At 34.7% G+C, this 19790-nt stretch overlaps 1 long non-coding RNA gene across 1 annotated transcript in view; it reads left to right on the top strand.

Moving 5' to 3' along the window:
• Positions 1 to 17691, top strand: part of LOC116422575 — a 32544-nt gene extending 14853 nt beyond the window's left edge. Inside the window, exon 4 of the long non-coding RNA XR_004233228.1 lies at positions 17592 to 17691. This is a non-coding gene — a long non-coding RNA (uncharacterized LOC116422575). The remainder of the gene's footprint in view (positions 1 to 17591) is intronic.
• The last annotated feature ends 2099 nt before the right edge of the window (positions 17692 to 19790 follow it).

The raw sequence follows: 19790 nt of genomic DNA, 5'->3' as shown, positions 1-19790 counted from the left end.
CATTTGAAGTCAGAAAAACTCATCTTGAGTTCAAATCTGGCCTCAGATTCTTACTAGCTGTGTGACCCTGGGCAAGTGACTTACTGCTGTTTGCCTCAGTTTCCTCATCTGTAAAAGGAGATGAAGAAGGAAGTGGTAAATCATTCTAGTGTCTTTATCCAAAAAACCCCAAATGAGGTCATGAAGGTTGGACATGACTAAAATGACTGAGCAACAAAAAAAAGCTTAATAAATTATTCATTCATTCATTTTTTAAAAGGGAAGAGAATAGAAAAAGGAGCAAGTATTTAGCAAATAAGCTATATCTGCATTGGGCTTAGCACAGTTCTGACACTTAACAAGATTTAATAAATATTTGTTTCCCTCCTTTATTGAAATGAATTTAATAAAACTTCAAGTATTAACATTTCTATATTCTAAGAAAGTTTGTGTGCTTTTTAGGGATATGGTAACTTAAACTATTTAATTTAATGGCAATGCATTTTTGATGTTGTAAATATTTCTTTTCACCAATATATGTCAAAAAATTGATGCTTTTGTCCCTATTCACCCATATATCAATCAATCCAGCTAACCAATTAACAAGTACATGCTAAATGCCTACTCTGTTCTACATGTTGTTAGGCAACAGAGATACCAAGGCCAAAATAAGCAGTACCTATAACAGGAAAAGAGAGTGAATAGTTTAGAAATTTAAATCAGTTATATTTGTAAACAATAGATCTTAAAAATTCAAATTTTTCCAGAATTGTGACTCGAAGGACATATCACTCAAACACTCTGAACCTTAGGCAACTTCCTAAGGACATCCACTAACCTCAGTGGAGGAAGTTCTCACACTGTCAAAATCACAGATTCTTGTTAAACTGACATATCTCAATAACAACTGCATCTCTATCTCTCTTCCATTTACTTGACTTATCTAAATTCTAACTTAATAGACTATAACATTTTAGGGCCAGAAGCAATCTTAAAGACAACTATGTCTAACTCCTTTTACAAATGAGAAAACTGAGGCTTAAAGAACTTGAAACTACGTAAGTAGATAGTAGTAGTTAGGATTAAGTCTTCTGATTCATTGTTCCCTATTTTCCCTAGTTTTTTTAACTTGTCTTTGTTGGAAAGAGGGGGAAAAAGAATAATTCAATTTTTGAAAATAATTATACTCTTTCCTATAATTACATCTTTTCCTTCAGATCCCGGAGACTTCTTGAGTGCTATATTTTAGTGTTAAAACCTCTCTTTAGTACTAAAGGCATCACAAGGAGTAGTGTGAGAATTTGTTGATGAATCTTCAACAAGGTAGAAACTACTTGGGAACAATGAAAGGCACAGAAAGTTGTTATGAGTTGTATTGCAAGTCCATCCTAAGTGGCAAGAGTAAGGAATATGACTGGCCAACATAATAGAACATCATCTTGGATGGGGAATTATATGAAAATAGACCATCCACTTCTCTACAAAGTGATTTTGTCCCATCATAGTCTGTGCTGAAATGAGGGAACCATTGCTGCTCTGATTGGCATCCTGAGCTTCCTGCTTCATCTTTTAAATATGGTACTATGCTCATCATTTTACTCCATCTAGCAAAGATTCTAATTTTCTTTTGTACATCTCAACTCAAAACAAACTTACTTCATCTGAGATGGCTCTTTTGTCCAATTGATTTTTCTCAATTATCGTGATAACTGTCTTCACTATTTAGACATAGCAACTCTATCCCAAAGCAACTCTATCTGGGAATCTCAGAAGTTCAGACTGATGGATTGAGTACTTTATGGGAATTTAGAAGTCATAGAGTCCAACTCCCTCATTTTACAAATGAGGAAATTTACTCAAATAGGCTAATGACTTCTTCTGAGTTATATAGGCAGGTATACAAGTAAATAGGGTAAACAACTTACATAAGATCATATAGGTAGCAAATATTAGAGATAGTATTCAATCCCAGAACTGGTGATTTCATATCCAATAATCTTTCTATTAACAAATCCTATCTTATTTCATTTTCTTGGTTATTCGTGTTTTCATCTAATCACATGAATTCAGCCTATTTCTGGGCCCAGTCTTATTTCATCTGACCATTCAAAAAATCTGCTTTCTTAGGTCTCTCCAGTCCAAACTAAGTGCTCTTGAACACAGAGGACTAATGATAATAACTCATGTTTTATTGTAATTTACAGCATCCAGAGAGCCTTTAATAGCAACCCTCTTAGGTAAGTAGTGTGACTATAATCTCTATTTAGCTAAGGACACTAAAGCCCAGTGAGGTTTCCTCCAGATCCTATAATCATAAAGCCTCAAAGCAACAAAGGGGCCTGAGTTTGCCTAGGCCAATGTGTTCCTGAACAGAAATCCTCTTTATAATACCTCTGGAGAGTGGTCATCTAGTATCCATTTGATATGGAGTAATGAATAATTCATTATCTTTTATAGTAAATCTTTCCACTCTCATATAGTTCAAATCCCTAGGAAGTTTTCCTAAGAACCAGATGAAATTTGCCTCCCCATTCACTTTGCCTACATACTTACTATGTCTTTTGGGGCCAAGAAAAGTAAATAAAATCTTTTTCATGTAATAACTTTTCAAATTCATAAAGCCATTTTTACACTTCTCTTAAGTCTTATTTTGCTGCTATTATTGTTTAGTTGGTAACAAATCTTTGTAGCCTCATGGACCATAGAATTTAAGATCCTTCTATCCTCTACTATTTTCCAGAGTCTGTCCAAGAGTGTATTCATTGCTTCTATGACACTATTTATCCATCTCTAGTCCCTTTCTCCTTTTGGCATCAATATTTTCCAACATCAAGGTCTTTCCTAATGAGTCTTATCTTCTCATTATGTGACAAAGTATTTAAGTAAACCTCAGCTTCAATATTTGACCTTCTTATGAAGAGTCTGAATTAATTTCTTTAAGTATTGACAAATTTGATCTCCTTCATGTCCAAGAAACTCTCAAAAGTCTTCTTCAGCATCACATTCAAAAGTGTCAATTATGTGGTACTCAGCTTTCCTCATAGTCCAACTCTCATACCCATATGCTGCTTTTGGAAAAAAACCATAGTTTGACTCTATGGATCTTTGTTGGCAAGATGATGTCTCTGCTTTTAAGTATGCTGTATAGATTTGCCATACCTTTCCTAAGAAGTATGCATCTTTTAATTTCATAACTGTCATTTTTGAGATTTTTCTCACCTACTTTTTTCACCCTTTTATTTACTATGAGGGCTACTCCATTATTTTCTAAGAGATTCTCGCTCACAGTAGTATATATAACAATCAACTGAATTAAATTTACCCATTCTTGTCCACTTAATTTCACTGGGTAGCAGTGATACCCAAGGTGTTCATATTTAATCTTTGCATCTCTTGTTTGATCACATACAGCTTATCTTGATCCACAGAATTTATATTCCAGGTTCCGTTGCAATGCTGATCTTTACAGGATAAAACTTTTCTTTCATCACCAGATGCATCTGCAACTAAGCTTCCTTTTTGGCTTTGACCCAACTGCTTCATTGTTTCTGGAACTACTTAGTTTTGTCTTCTGCTCTTCCTCTCCTAAAGGTGTTGGACATCTTTTGACTTTGAGGGGCTCATTTTCTGGTGTCATATCTTTTAACATTTTTATACTATCTGTGGGGTTTTCTTGGCAAAGGTACTGGTGTGGTTTGCCATTTCCTTCTCCACTGGATTCCCTTTTGTCATAATTTTCCATTATGACTTGTCAATCTTGGGTAACCTTATATGACACAGCTCATAGTTTCACTGAGCTATACAAGCTCCTTTGGCATAACAAGGCAGTCATCCAGGAGGGGTTTGCATAAGTTTTATTTATGTTAGGCTAAATATCTCCAGTTGCTTCAGTACAATTCCATATATGACATGGTTTCAAGTTCCTTCACCTTCCTCTGGAAATATTTCAATTTGTCAATGATCTGCCTAAAATAACTCTCAGAACTAAATGATCTGTGTTTTGAAAGAAATAATGGACAATTACGTCTCTTTCTTTGGATATTATAACTTTACTGAAGTAGCCTGAGAGACCATTCACTTTTTGAATGTCATGACATACAACTGAGTCATATTGAGCCAATATACCACTAAAATCCTGATTTTTTTTCATATAACTTGTTATATAGTCATACCTTCTCCATATTTGTGCAAAAATTTTTTGTTTTTTTTTAATATGGCATAGTTTTACATTTATTGCTATTAAACTTCATTTTAATAGAGTCAGTCCCTTCCTCTGGCTAGATAAGGTCTTTTTGAAACCTAACTTTGATGCAATATATTAGTTCTTTTTTCCATTTTCATGTCACTGCAAATTTGATAAGAATGTTTTCAATTTCATCTAAATCATTAATAAAGGGTCCCAAAATCCAGCGCCAAGTATAGATTTCTAGGACACTCTATCTTTTGTTTTGTTTTATTTTGTTTTTTATTTAATAGCCTTTTATTTACAGGATATATGCATGGGTAACTTTACAGCATTAGCAATTGCCAAACCTCTTGTTCCAATTTTTCACCTCTTAGCCCCCACCCCCCCCCTAGATGGCAGGATGACCAGTAGATGTTAAATATATTAAAATATAAATTAGATACACAATAAGTATACATGACCAAAACGTTATTTTGCTGTACAAAAGGAATCAGACTCTGAAATATTGTACAATTAGCTTGTGAAGGAAATCAAAAATGCAGGGGTGCATAAATATAGGGATTAGGAATTCAATGTAATGGTTTTTAGTCATCTCCCAGAGTTCTTTTTCTGGGCATAGCTGGTTCAGTTCATTACTGCTCCATTGGAAATGATTTGGTTGATCTCGTTGCTGAGGATGGCCTGGTCCATCAGAACTGGTCATCATATAGTATTGTTGTTGAAGTATATAATGATCTCCTGGTCCTGCTCATTTCACTCAGCATCAGTTCGTGTAAGTCTCTCCAGGCCTTTCTGAAATTATCCTGTTGGTCATTTCTTACAGAACAGTAATATTCCACAATATTCATAAACCACAATTTATTCAGCCATTCTCCAACTGATGGGCATCCATTCAGTTTCCAGTTTTTAGCCACTACAAAAAGGGCTGCCACAAACATTCGTGCACATACAGGTCCCTTTCCCTTCTTTATAATCTCTTTGGGATATAATCCCAGTAGTAACACTGCTGGATCAAAGGGTATGCACAGTTTGGTAACTTTTTGAGCATAGTTCCAAACTACTCTCCAAAATGGTTGGATTCATTCACAACTCCACCAATAATGCATCAATGTCCCAGTTTTCCCGGATCCCCTCCAACAATCATCATTATTTTTCCTGTCATCTTAGCCAATCTGACAGGTGTGTAGTGGTATCTTAGAGTTGTCTTAATTTGCATTTCTCTGATTAATAATGACTTGGAGCATCTTTTCATATGACTAGAAATAGTTTCAATTTCTTCATCTGAGAATTGTCTGTTCATATCCTTTGACCATTTTTCAATTGGAGAATGGCTTGATTTTTTATAAATTAGAGTTAATTCTCTATATATTTTGGAAATGAGGCCTTTATCAGAACCTTTGACTGTAAAAATATTTTCCCAGTTTATTGCTTCCCTTCTAATCTTGTCTGCATTAGTTTTGTTTGTACAAAAACTTTTCAGTTTGGTATAATCGAAATTTTCTATTTTGTGATCAGTAATGATCTCTAGTTCTGCTTTGGTCATAAAGACCTTCCCTTTCCATAGGTCTGAGAGGTAAACTATCCTGTGTTCCTCTAATTTATTAATACTTTCATTCTTTATGCCTAGGTCATGAACCCATTTTGACCTTATCTTGGTGTACGGTGTTAAGTATGGATCAATGCCTAGTTTCTGCCATATTAGTTTCCAATTTTCCCAGCAATTTTTATCAAACAGTAAGTTCTTATCCCAAAAGCTGGGATCTTTGGGTTTGTCAAAAACTAGGTTGCTATATTTGTTGACTGTTTTATCCCTTGAACCTAATCTATTCCACTGATCAACTAATCTATTCCTTAGCCAATACCATATAGTTTTGGTAACTGCTGCTCTATAATATAATTTTAGATCTGGTACAGCTAAGCCACCTTCATTTGATTTTTTTTTCATTAATTCCCTTGAAATTCTTGACCTTTTGTTTTCCATATGAACTTTGTTGTTATTTTTTCTAGGTCATTAAAATAGTTTTTTGGGACTCTGATTGGTATAGCGCTAAATAAATAGATTAGTTTAGGTAATATTGTCATCTTTATTATATTTGCTCTTCTATCCAAGAGCATTTAATATTTTTCCAATTGGTTAGATCAGATTTAATTTGTGTGAAAAGTGGTCTGTAATTTTGCTCATAAAGTTTCTGATTTTCCCTTGGCAGATAGATTCCTAAATATTTTATATTATCAGTAGTTACTTTAAATGGAATTTCTCTTTGTAACTTTGACTGTTGGATTTTGCTAGTGATATATAAGAATGCTGATGACTTATGTGGGTTTATTTTATAACCAGCAACTTTGCTAAAGTTGTGGATTATTTCTAATAACTTTTTAGCAGAATCTCTGGGGTTCTCTAAATATACCATCATGTCATCGGCAAAGAGTGATAATTTGGTTTCCTCATTGCCTGTTGTTATTCCTTTAATCTCTTTCTCAGCTCTTATTGCTAAAGCTAGCGTTTCTAATACAATATTAAATAGTAACGGTGATAGTGGGCAACCTTGTTTCACTCCAGATCTTATTGGGAATGGTTGCAGTTTGTCTCCATTACATATGATGCTTATTGATGGTTTTAAATAGATGCTGCTGATTATTTTAAGGAAAAGTCCATTTATTCCTATACTCTCAAGTGTTTTTAATAGGAATTGATGTTGGATTTTATCAAATGCTTTTTCTGCATCTATTGAGATGATCATATGTTTTTTGTTAGTTTGGTTATTGATATAGTCAATTATGCTAATAGTTTTCCTAATATTGAACCAACCCTGCATTCCTGGTATAAATCTTACTTGGTCATAGTGTATTATCCTGGGGATGATTTTCTGTAATCTTTTTGCTAATATTTTATTTAAGATTTTAGCATCGATATTCATTAGAGAGGTTGGTCTATAATTTTCTTTCTCTGTTTTCAGCCTACCTGGTTTAGGTATCAGTACCATGTCTGTGTCATAGAAGGAATTTGGTAGGACTCCTTCATTCCCTATTTTATCAAATAATTTATATAGCATTGGGGCCAATTGTTCTTTAAATGTTTGGTAAAATTCACATGTAAATCCATCTGGTCCTGGGGATTTTTTCTTAGGGAGTTGTTTAATTGTCTGTTCTATTTCTTTTTCTGAAATGGGACTATTCAAGCAATTTACTTCCTCCTCTGTTAGTCTGGGAAGTCTATATTTTTGGAGGTAGTCATCCATTTCACTTAGGTTATCAAATTTATTGGCATAAAGTTGAGCAAAATAACTCCTTATTATTTCTCTAATTTCCTCTTCATTGGTGCAAAGTTCTCCCTTTTCATTTTTAAGACTACTAATTTCATTTTCCTCTCTCCTTTTTCTAATCAGATTTACCAAAGGCTTATCTATTTTATTGGCTTTTTCATAGAAACAACTCTTAGTTTTATTAATTAGTTCAATAGTTTTTTTACTTTCAATATTTTTAATTTCTCCTTTTAATTTTAGAATTTCCAATTTAGTATTTGATTGGGGGTTTTAATTTGGTCTTTTTTTAGTTTTTTTAGTTGCAAGCTCAATTCATTAATTTTTTCTTTCTCTGTTTTATTCAAGTAAGCCTCCAAGGATATAAAATTCCCTCTTATTACCGCTTTGGCTGCATCCCACAAATTTTGGTATGATGTCTCATCATTGTCATTATCTTGAGTGAAATTATTAATTGTATCTATAATTTGCTGCTTCACCCAATCATTCTTTAAGATGAGATTGTTTAGTTTCCAATTACTTTTTGGTCTATTTCCCCCTAACTTTTTGTTGAATGTAGTTTTTATTGCATCATGATCTGAAAAGAAAGCATTTACTATTTCTGCTTTCTTGCATTTAATTTTGAGGTCTTTATGTCCTAATATATGGTCAGTTTTTGAATAGGTTCCATGAACTGCTGAGAAGAAAGTATATTCCTTTCTATCTCCATTCAATTTTCTCCAAGCAGCAAAAAAAAAAAAAAAAAAACAAAAACATTTAAATACCGAGGTGTCACAATAAGGATCACCCAAGATTTGGCTGCCTCTACACTAAAGGAAAGAAGGGCCTGGAATATGATATTCCGAAAGGCACAAGAACTTGGGATGCAGCCAAGAATAAACTACCCAGCTAACCCAGCTAAGCTGAGCATTTTCTTCCAGGGAAGAAGATGGACATTTAATGAAACAAATGAATTCCATTTGTTTCTGAAGAAAAAACCAGAACTAAACAAAAAATTTGATCTCCAACCATAGAACTCAAGAGATGCAGAAAAGGTAAAATAACTCTTGAGAATTGTATTTCTGTTGTGGATATACAAAAGAATACATGTATAATTTGATTGTACTGAAATAACATAAAAAAGGGAAGTAGATATGGAAAAGGGATGATGGCAGAATAAGGTGGGAAGGAGGGATAGAAAGAGGGAAACCACATCCCACAAAGAGGCAAAGGAAACTTATCATATCTGAGGGAATTTAGAGAGGAGGAGGAACATTGTGTGAATCTTACTCTCATCAGAGTTGGCTCAAAGAAAAAATAATTGACATTTGTTTTAGAGAAAATTCTCTCTCGCCTCATTAAAAACGGGGGAGAGGAAAAGGGAAAAGAAAAAGAGTAATAAGGGAAGGAAGGGGGAAAGACTCTATCTTTTGTTTTTACAGTGTTTTTTAAAAATTATTATATCTTTTTATTTATAAAATATATGCATGGGTAATTTTTTCAACACTGAGCCTTGCAAAACCTTCTGTACCAAATTTTCCCTTCCTTCCCTCACCCCTTCCCCTAGATGACAGGTAGCCCAATACATGTTAAAAATGTTAAATTATATGTTAAATCCAATATATGTATACATATTTACACAGTTATCTTGCTGCATAAGAAAAATCGGATCTAGAAAGAAAAAAAAACCTGAGAAGGAAAACAAAAATGCGAGTAAACAATAATAGAAAAAATGAAAATACTATGTTGTGGTCCACACTCAGTTCCAATAGTCCTCTCTCTGGGTGTAGGTGGCTTTCTTCATTACTGGACAATTGGAACTGGTTTGAATCAGCTCGTTGTTGAACAGAGCCATGTAGGACACTCTATCTTTAGGTGGATGGACATAGATATAATCATTGTTCTTTGGGCTCAGTCATCCAGTCACTTCTGAATCCTTTGGTCTCTGGTCATCCAACAATACTTTTCTGTTTTGTCCATGTATGGATAGTATGAGCTCGGTTAGTAAGTATCTAGTGATCAGGTTCTCATGGACTTTGCTGAACTTCCAGTACCTTTGCCTCTTCTAAGATGGTAGAATAGAAACAAAATAAATCCCACAAAGAGAACATGTGCTTGTCTCCCTATTTGAGCCTTGTATTTCAAGTTCTTTTTAGTGAGGAAAATGTAAGGTCTGAGATTGTTTTTCTCAGATCATTTAATGAAGCATGGTGGAGTAGATAATGTACTTATGGGTGGTAGTAGCTCCTAGAGCTGAAGTTTTTAGATCTAATCTAGAACATGGGCCAGGAATAGCCACTGCCTCACTGAACGTGGGTTCATCTGCAAAAAAGAAAGAAAGAAAGAAAGAAAGAAAGAAAGAAAGAAAGAGGGAAGTAGAGAGGGAGAGAGGAAGGGAAGAAGGGAAGGAGGAAGAAAGGAAGCAAGCAAAGAAGGAAGGAAGGAAGAATAAGAAAAAAATGCTGGGGCAAAGCTCTTTTAATTAGATCAAACTGACTCCAACTAGATCATATATGTTTGGTTTATTATAAGTTTCTGGCCAATTTAGATTACCCTTCCTGATTTATTTCTCTCGGATATCCTTTTTGTTTGTGGTTTTGATTTCTCTCTGATTTTTAAATTTCTAGCTTCTGCAAGCTGCATTATTCTTATGATGACTCATGCTACTACCTCCAAACTGAAACTTTGCTTTGTCTTCACAGTTTATCTGGCTACTAGGTGCTTTTCCTTGATTATAAATTCTCTCACCCTCATTTTCCCAGCATCCCAGACTCTTTAGCACTTTCTCCCAGTGAGGCAGCATCTCTAAACAGCCAATTATGGAGTTATTCACAGACAGGCCTATGCAGGAAGGGAACATAATAACTTATGTTTCCATGACATTTTAAGGTTTATGAATTGCTTTCCTTACAACAATTCTATGCACTAGTAATATAATCTTTCTCTTTTAATAAATGGGGCACAGATCACATGGTAAATGCCAGATCAAAGATCTGACCCCAGATCTCTGTCTATTACACATTCCAACTCTTAGGAAAACTCAAAAAAATAATAGTAAATGAAAAAAAAATCACAATATTATAGTGCCATAGTAATTTAGAATTGGAAGGTACCTACTAGGACATGCTAGGGCTGGATTTTGAAAGTCATTCTGCCCAGAGATTGAAGCAGATAAAGAGGAGAATAAACAGCAGCTAATGTCACAAAGTACAGTCAGATTTGTTCAAGAATCAAAAAGTAATGAGACAGAAAGAAAGAAGTCAGATACTAAGTCCAAGAAAGAGGTGAGAGGTTTATAGAAAAGATCTGCCTTTGGAACTAAGGCTATATAGCTAGATACTTGGGGAATTAGAAATTCATAAAAAGGGAGCCAATAGATAGCTAGTATGGACCAGAAATATAGACTAAGTTATTATCTGTTCTTGTTTTTTTATTGGTCTAGTTATTGCAAAGTTTACTTGGGTGTTTCCAGAGAGATTCCATGGATTATTTTCCCCCATTCTATTTTCCCTCCAATAATATAATAGCAATGTCTAATGAGGAATAATGTACTTCTAAGACTTATTTAATATCACAATTTCATGTCTTATTCCAGTTTAAGACCATATATAAATAAACAGAGTTTCAAAACATGTCTTTGATCTACAATTTCTGTTCCTATAGGGTTGTTGGGTGATTCAAGCTTTTTCTAAATAAGGAGTCCTAACCAGAGCTAAACATAATGGCAACTGTTCCTTTTTTTTTTTCTTCCAATGGATAGTGAAAAATGCAGGCCTGGTGCTGAGGGAAGCCAGGACAAAAATAAAAATTTGGTGATCATCAGCACAGATAAAGAATGAAGTCATAGGAGAGGAGGTGATCATGGGGAGAGAAGGAGAGAAGGCTCAGGATGGAATATTAGACATCACCTAACTCAAAGGGAATTGGGAAGAGGGAGAGAGAAGTTATGAGGATTTGGTGACTTTAAAATCAAGAAAAAAGGGAGAGTTTCTAATTGGAGGTATTGTCCTGCTTAGAATTCAAGGATAAGGATTTAAAAGAGATTGCTGAATTTTGTTGGTTGTTGAGTAGGTTCAGTAAAGCAAAGGAGAGAGAAGATAGATTGCAGGGATTTGGGGAAAAAATGGATGAATCAGAGGCAAATTGTCTAGTGGACAAAGTGAAACTGATGACTTTGTGAAATTCTGCCTAATTCAAATCCAAGTCATATGTAAGTCAAGACATTACACTTGTGATATCATTGATTCTCTTTAAGAATGAAGGACAAATAACATTTCTTCAGAAAATTTCACAATGAAATGAAGGAAAGAAATAAGTATCTTCTCTGTGTGATGTGCTTTACAAATCTATTTTGCGTTTGAAGTAACAAAGAGAGATTAAATGACTTGCCCAGTGTCATAGAGCTAGGAAGTATCTGGAGTCGGACTTCCTGACTGCAGGCCCAGCTCTCAATAAATTTCACAAATTATGTAGCATTTTTTGCAGGAGGCTAGTAGGAAAGGGAAATTCACAAGACATAAGGGATGTCTGTAGAGCAAGATGCTGGAAAAGAAAAGGTATGAGAAGATAAAATAACAATCATAGGATTATAGATTTTGTATTTTGGATTGAAGTCATCTGCTTCAACCCTTTGTTTTTTATTAAAACTGGGGTCCATAAAGATGACTTGCCCAGTGTCACACTTTGAATATCATAATGTAGTAAGATTACTAGGTATAGTAAACCAGCCAGTGGAGGTCATATTACTTCAAGTCCAATGCTCCTTCCACTACACTAATTTTTCTCCTTTCTTTCTCTTATCCCAGTCCTACTTTAGATCACTCCCATTGTTCAATAATCTTTTCCTTTTTCAAATTCATTTAATCCATGTTAAAGGAGGAGGTGATGAATGAAAATCAAAGAAAGCATTTATTAAGAGCTTGTATATACAAAACACTCTGCTCAGTACTAGGGATACAAATAGAAAAATAAGCTATAATAATAGAAAAGTAAGTGATGATGCTAAGAACTTACTGTAAGGCAGGGAACTTCAATTATTATACCTCCATCTTTTCAGTGATTTAAGAGGCTCTGGGTCATCTGCAGTATAAGGAGATTGCAAGAAAGAAAAATATTTTGGAATTCTAGCTGGGGGAAAAGAGATAGGGAGACAATAAAGGTAAAATCACAGGATTGCTCAACAGGTGTCAGGACCCGGCTGAGATTATACAATATGAATTTATAGCATGTGAAATCGACTTAATTTTGTGATTCTCCAGTGACTCTCAGCAGCTCAAGAGCAAGTACAGAGAAAACAGATGGTGAAATTTACCCATGGCTGAGGATTAGTAGGTTGGTAATGGTGGGTGACAAAGAGATCCTAGAGAAGTGGCTAGTGAATCACTAAAATGTCAGGCCCTGGAGGCCAAGGTTAAGTCTGGAGAGGAGTAAAGATAAATCAGGGAAAATTTGTATCTGGAAGACTAGAAAGGGGACCAGAAGTAGACATGAAACTGAAACACAAATTTAGTAAGCAGGGAAGAGGCTGAGGCAGAAGAATAAGGGGTTGAAGTTGGAGATTCAAATGTCAAGAATCTGGATCTGAGAGCTGATACACTAATATTAATGTTCCCAGGTGTGATTATGTAAGTGGGATGGAAAGGAGGTTGTTGGGAATGAGGACTTTCAGGAATCATATAATTGGGGTGTTAATAGTCATTAACAGACATCAAAGTCCCGAAGGATGATGGAGGACACAGACTGAAGAAGATTTTGTGTCAGTTGTTTCAGGAGCTCAGAAAGAAGGGAAAATTATTTGGATTTAGATGGTGATAACTATGGAAGGAAGAGAGTTTAAATATATTTGATGGCCTTTTTGAAAAAAGAAAGTTTATTGAAAGAGACAGAGTTGAGGTCAGAAGACAGTGAAGAAGAAGAAAGATGTTTGCTCACCCTTCTTCCAAGTCATGTAACTCCAGAGGAGTATCTAAACATATCATCTATTCCTCCAAAACTCAGTAAACTCCAATCACTCCCTTTTGCCTTCAGGTCAAATACAATGTTGTTTGTTTGGCACTTAAAGTTCTTCTCCATGTGGCTCTAGTCTTCACTCCCCTTCATACACTCTATGATCCAGCCACACAAGCCCATTTATATGATACACATATCTTATTATACTTAGATATGTATGTATATAGTCTCTTTCACTAGAATGTAAACACCTTGAAGTCAAGAACTCTTTTTGCTTTCTTTTTATTCTTAGAGTTTAGCAGTGTCTGGCATGTAGTAGATGTTTAATAAAACTTATTGACTGATTAAAAGACTAGGGGAAAGGATGAAAGGGTTTTTCTTTTTTAACTAAGAGTAGTCCATGTTTCCAATGCAAGTGATGAATTTGTTTTTTTTTCTCCAAAGAAATTGATAAGTAGTTCAAGAAAGAAGGGCTCCAGGAAAAAAAAATGCTCATTTTAGAATTGTTCAATATTAATCCATTCCACACATATTATTTTCAATTAAGTATATATACTTTCCACTGAATTTTTTTAACTATAAATGATAGCTGAAATGGGACCTTTTTTTTTGGTGGGGGGAAAACAAGAGGGGACAAAAACTTTTAACATAACCATTTTCAATAGTACGCTAATAAAATTATCTATATTTTTCTTTCACCTCACAACTAATATGAAAATATGTTTAAAATTTTAATTAAATTAATTTTCATTAGTTTAAAAATGCTATATATGTATAACTTGTATCAGGTTGTTTGCTATCTTAGGCAGGAAGGCAGAAAAAAATTTGCAACTTAAAATCTTACAAAAATGAATGTTGAAAGCAATCTTTATTGTAAGTGAAAAAATATTATTGAGGGAAAAATGATCTAGAATCAGAACCTCTGAGACAAGAATTATTAGGACAATGGAACTTGGTCCCTATTTACTTTATAGTTGTGGATTTCATTCCAAGTAGTAGTCATTGGACCAGGAAGTTTGGCCCAATAACTCTGGACTTTTTCTCTTTTAATTAAAGTATAGAAATATCCCAAAGAATTAAAGCATGATTCTGTCAGTCTTTAGATTAATTATAATAAAGGAAGTCATCCTACGCCTAGAATTTCTGCTAATCTCTCATTATTAATGATGTCTTTAGGAAGCAAATATTTGGAGTGTTATAAAGAATCATTGTTAACTTGTTATAGCAAGGGCAATATTGTTGACATCCAAAGTCCAGCAATTCTATTTTAGAGAACATGTCATAACCCCAAAGCCTCAGGGAATGATATTTAGTAGAGAGAGATTGTACAAATTTACCAGCAGAAGTGTCAATATAAAGTCCAAGTGTGACAGAGTACACAAATAATAAAGGGGCAAATGTTAGCAGGGCTGTGTCATACAAAATGCCAGGATCCAAGAGTGTACTCTACCTTCGGAGTCACTATCAGGAATAATTGTTGACCTGGTTTAGTTTAGATTGTGATGATAAGACATTAACCTGCTGTTGAAGCCAGAATGTGGTTAATTAGAGAAGTAAAGAGGAGGAAGAATGAAAGGTGATCTGGAGAGTTCCTAAAAGATGGCTCAGTGAATGGCTTTGGTTAATCCCAGCTCTGCTTTATCATCTCCAGTGGAACAAGAAATGTACCAAATAAAGCAAGAGTGGTCCCAACATTTCCAGTCTGGGTGAAATGAGGAAAATTTAGTATTTGGGGGGGAAAGGTTTTTCTAGAAATAAAATCAAAGTTAAAATTAAAAAAAGATAAAGATTGTGGAAAAATTTCATGAAATATCTCTAATAAAAGTTTAACATCTCAAACTTATGAAGAACAAGATGAAGAACAAAAACTCCTCATAGGCAAATGGTGAAAGTGTTGCTGCTGTCTTAAGAGCTCAAATCATATGAGCCCTTTGATCTCAGAGGCGAGATGTATGGGATGGAAAACTCATAGAGTATGAAAAGAGCTCCAGTATAGCCTTGTTGATATACATTTTTTCAAGCGTGATCACCCGTGAACAGTAGACAATCCCCAATCACCATTCAGAGAAGCAGCTTGTGGGCTTTGTGTATGCATGGTATCTGCCAATGGGAGGAGAGCCAATCCAGCAATTCAGCAACTCAGTTACAGGTGAGAGGTTCTGTCAAGACATACCTGCTCATGAGCCACTAACTGTGATCCTCAGGCTCACACCTGTTCCCATGTTCACAAACCATTGCTCCTTGATCAACAAGGGCATTTCTGCAATGTGGTAGAAAACTTATTGTGCACCAAAGGTTGAGGTGGCCTTGGTACTCCCTCTCGGTAGAGTCCCACAGTCTAGCAAATATGAAGCAGCAGTTTTCAAAAGAAAAATGAATTGTTGGCAGGCATCTGAACATTTTTTCCAAATCACTAGCAATTACAAAATACAATTCAAACACTCATGCGGGGGTTCTCAAACTACTGTCTGTGGGTCAGATGTGGCAGCTGAGGATGATTATCCCCCTCACCCAGGGCTATGAAGTTTCTTTATTTAAAAGTCCACAAAACAAAGTTTTTGTTTTTACTATAGACCGGCCCTGCAACAGTCTGAGGGACAGTGAACTGGCCCCCTATTTAAAAAGTTTGAGGACCCCTGCTCATAAGCATCACCTCAAATTGACAAAGATACAAGCAAAATCCATTTTTGGAGAGTGAAAAGATAGTCATGTGACTTCATTGCTCATAAAGTTATCCAAGTATTCTGACCAACTTCATGGTAATTGAGAATGTCCCCAGGGATCTGTTCCTGGCACTTTGCTGTTTTAACATAATTATCAATGACTTGAATAAAGACATAAATGCAATTCTCATCAAACTTTCAGATGACACATAGTCTGGAAGAATAGTTTACATACTAGGTAAGAATATAGGACTGAACTTAATGAGATTAAAGTTATAAGGATAAATATAAAATCTTCAATTAATTAATCAATAATGTATTAATTAGTTTCTATATATCAGTCATTGTGCAAAGCATTGAGGGAATAAAAAGAAAACATTCCTGTCTTAAAGGCAATTATATTTTCCCTGGTAAGACATGTACATATATAGGTATATGCAAGATATCAACCAAGTCAATCAATCAGCAAGGATTTATTGAGCTTACTATAGGCCTGGCAAGAAGACCAGTACAATAAGAGAAGCAAAGTAATCATTAGAGAGGAAGACACTGTTTGCTGGAGGGAACAAGAATGACCTCCAGTAAAATGTGGTACTTGAGACTTGATAGGAACCATGAATTCCCAAAGGTAATTCCAAATTCTAAACAGTAAGAAAAGAGGCTTCCAAGATGGGAACTAGCACCTGTAAAGATAAGGAGATAAGAAAGTTGAAGGAAGAAGGTGTGTAAGAAATACCACAATGATTAGAACCAGTGCATAGAAGGTAATAATGTGCACGAAACCTGAAGAAGTAGGAAGGGTCCAGGTTTCGAAGACATTTGAGTTTCAAACAGAGAATCCTTACTTTTGGGTTAAAAACCATAGACTTTAGGGGAGACATGGCTAAACAACAACTTGAAAGAGATTTGAGAGTTTTGGGAGACTGAGTCCATAGTGTGATATGGTAGACAAAAAACCCTAATGGGATATTAGATTCATTAAGAATCATAGTAAGGTCATCAGAATGTCACTGCACTGTACCCTATTCAGACCAAATCTGGAATGTTATGTTTAGTTTTAGGACATTGATATGTAGGTGAATATTTATAGAAAGGCAAACAAGATGGCAAACATCTTGAATCCAAGTCATATAAAATATAGGAAGTTTTGTATAAAGTGATGCAGGGTGAAAAAAGCAGAGTCTAGAGAACCACATACATTTTGAGTACCACAATGTAAAAGACAACATTGAAGCACATCAAAATTCACATAAAGAATTATAAAAACCCTACATTGGGGTTTTTACAGAAAAAAAAAAAAATTGAAAAACTTAGTACCATGCTATCAGAGTTCAGGCATATTTCTTTTTTTGTTTATGATTGGTAAGGTATAAAAACAAAAGGTCATATTTAATGTCAATTTGAAGCACATTTTGATCAATTATGCTTTGCTTTACTCTTTTCAGGGAATATAATTTTTGTCTTTTGGGAAGTAGGCTTTTTTGTGAATTAAATATTTTTTTTTTGACAAAATTAAATGATTCAATAAAAAAATAGAAAAAAAGTGTTCTAAAATCTTCTTTGTTTCCATTGTAGTGTTTGAATTCATGGGATCATGAAAGCAGGATTGAATTACTGTTCTGTAAGAAATGACCAACAGGATGATTTCAGAGAGGCCTGGAGAGATTTATATGAACTGATGCTAAGTGAAATGAGCAGAACCAGGAGATCATCATACATGGCAACAAGAAGACTACACAATGATCAATTCTGATGGACGTGGCTCAATTCAGCAATGAGATGATTCAAACCACTTCTAATGGTTCAGTGATGAAGAGAGCCTTCTATACCCAGAGAGAGGATTGCGGGAAGTAGTATGGACCACAACAGAGCATTTTCACTTTTCCTGTTGTTGTTTGTATGCATTTTGTTTTCTTTCTCAGTTTTTTTTCTTAATTCATTTTTTCTTGTGCAGCAAGATAATTGTATAACTATGTATAATATATTGGATTTAACATAAATTTTAACATCTTTAATATGTATTGGAGTATCTGCCATCTAGGGGAGGAAATGGGGAGGGAAAGAGGGGAAAATTTGGAACAGAAGGTTTTTCAAGGGTCAATATTGGAAAAATTACCCATGCATGTTTTGTAAATAAAAAGTTTTAATAAAAAAAAGAAAGTAGGATTGAAGAAACCTCAGAAACCACCTAGTCCATCCCTTTGATTATATGGCTAAGGAAACTGAAGTCATTAAATTTTAAGAGTCAAAGGTGGGATTTGGACACAGGTCCTTGTACATTAGAGTCAGCATTCTTTTCACTGAGTCATATATTTCTTAAGGATGGGGTGACATTTACAATAATCATTAAAGCTGTCATTCAGCTCAAACAACCTGAAAAATTGTGGCAGAGTTTGGATCACATGCTGTGTTTTAAGTCAAGACATGTACAGTTTAATAAAATCAACATAGTAGGATTAGGATAGAATAAAAGTTGTTCAGAGAAATGTTTGCAATGAGTCTTTAGATGACAATGCCATTTCCATCATCTTTAATTGGTTTTAATGTAATCACCTATAATGGGAATATAAGATGACATCCAAAGTTATCATTATGAAATCATTAGAAACAATTATAGTTGAAATGATGCATTGACTATCGATAATTGCAACCAGGGGTCTACCTTGGTTCTTAGCCAAGAGACATGTTGGTGAGTATCTGGAGAACAAATTTGATTGAGACATTAATTCTACTTAGAAACATACTGATCTCTTCATCTTTGACCTCTTCCTCTTGAAATCATTCTACATACCACTACCAGCTTAATGTTATTAATTCACAGATCTCATTAAATCACTTCATGGCTCAAAAGTCTTTAATAGTTTTCCCATTGGTTACTGAATAAAGTCCAAACTCCTTAGACTGGACATCAAGGCCCTTTCCAATTTCATTACAATATGCCTTTCCAGCTTTTCCTCAAACTATCCTACTCCCCTTTGCAAAACCTGTAGAAACAGTCGAACTAGACTACTAATTGTTCCATTAACTTGCTTTTTATTTTTCAACCTTTGTACCTAATATTATTCCTTCTATATCTGGAGTTTTATGCCCACTATTTTCCCCTGTTGAATTCCTATTTATTTTTCAGGATCCAGCTCCAATAAAGTAGGAATTCATTTCTATGTGATTGGTACAACTCACAACCAACATTTAGTAAAATATTACCCACTATTGATATTGGAGTCCTATATGTATGGGTTGGATGATAAGTCTCACAACTGCCTGCTAGCTGAGAATTGAGGATCATCCAATGTAGCTTAGCAGTCCATAGAGAGTAAGGATGTGGTCATTTTGGGAAGATCATCTCACTTTCTGAGAAGATTCAGAAAGACAAGTTCATTGGGTTAAGTAGATATTACCCTAACTGAATATAGAGTCAACTTTTTTTTATTTTCCCTCTAACTAGAAATAGAATGAAAGAAAACTCTATAAAGTTCTAAAAACAAAAAGTCAGAGAGAAGTGTGGAATGTGACCTCAAGACCTAGTTCCTAGGGAAGTCTTAAGTGAATGTTGGAAGATCACTTTAAGGGATTCCATTTCTGTACCTTATCATTTTATGTCCCTAGAGTGGTAACAAGGCAACAACAGGAACTGTCACTGCCCAAAAGAATGGGGACAGTGCCATAAAAGAAATACATTTATCTTAGTAGAGAAGTGATTGAGAGAAATAGGTTCTGACAAGGCTTGTCTGATTACTTGGTGGATTTGGCAACTACAAGTTGAGAAGACTTTTG

Source organism: Sarcophilus harrisii, chromosome 1 (genome assembly GCF_902635505.1).
Source record: "Sarcophilus harrisii chromosome 1, mSarHar1.11, whole genome shotgun sequence".
Classification (NCBI taxonomy): domain Eukaryota; kingdom Metazoa; phylum Chordata; class Mammalia; order Dasyuromorphia; family Dasyuridae; genus Sarcophilus; species Sarcophilus harrisii.
This window is presented reverse-complemented; position numbering and strand designations above follow the sequence as displayed.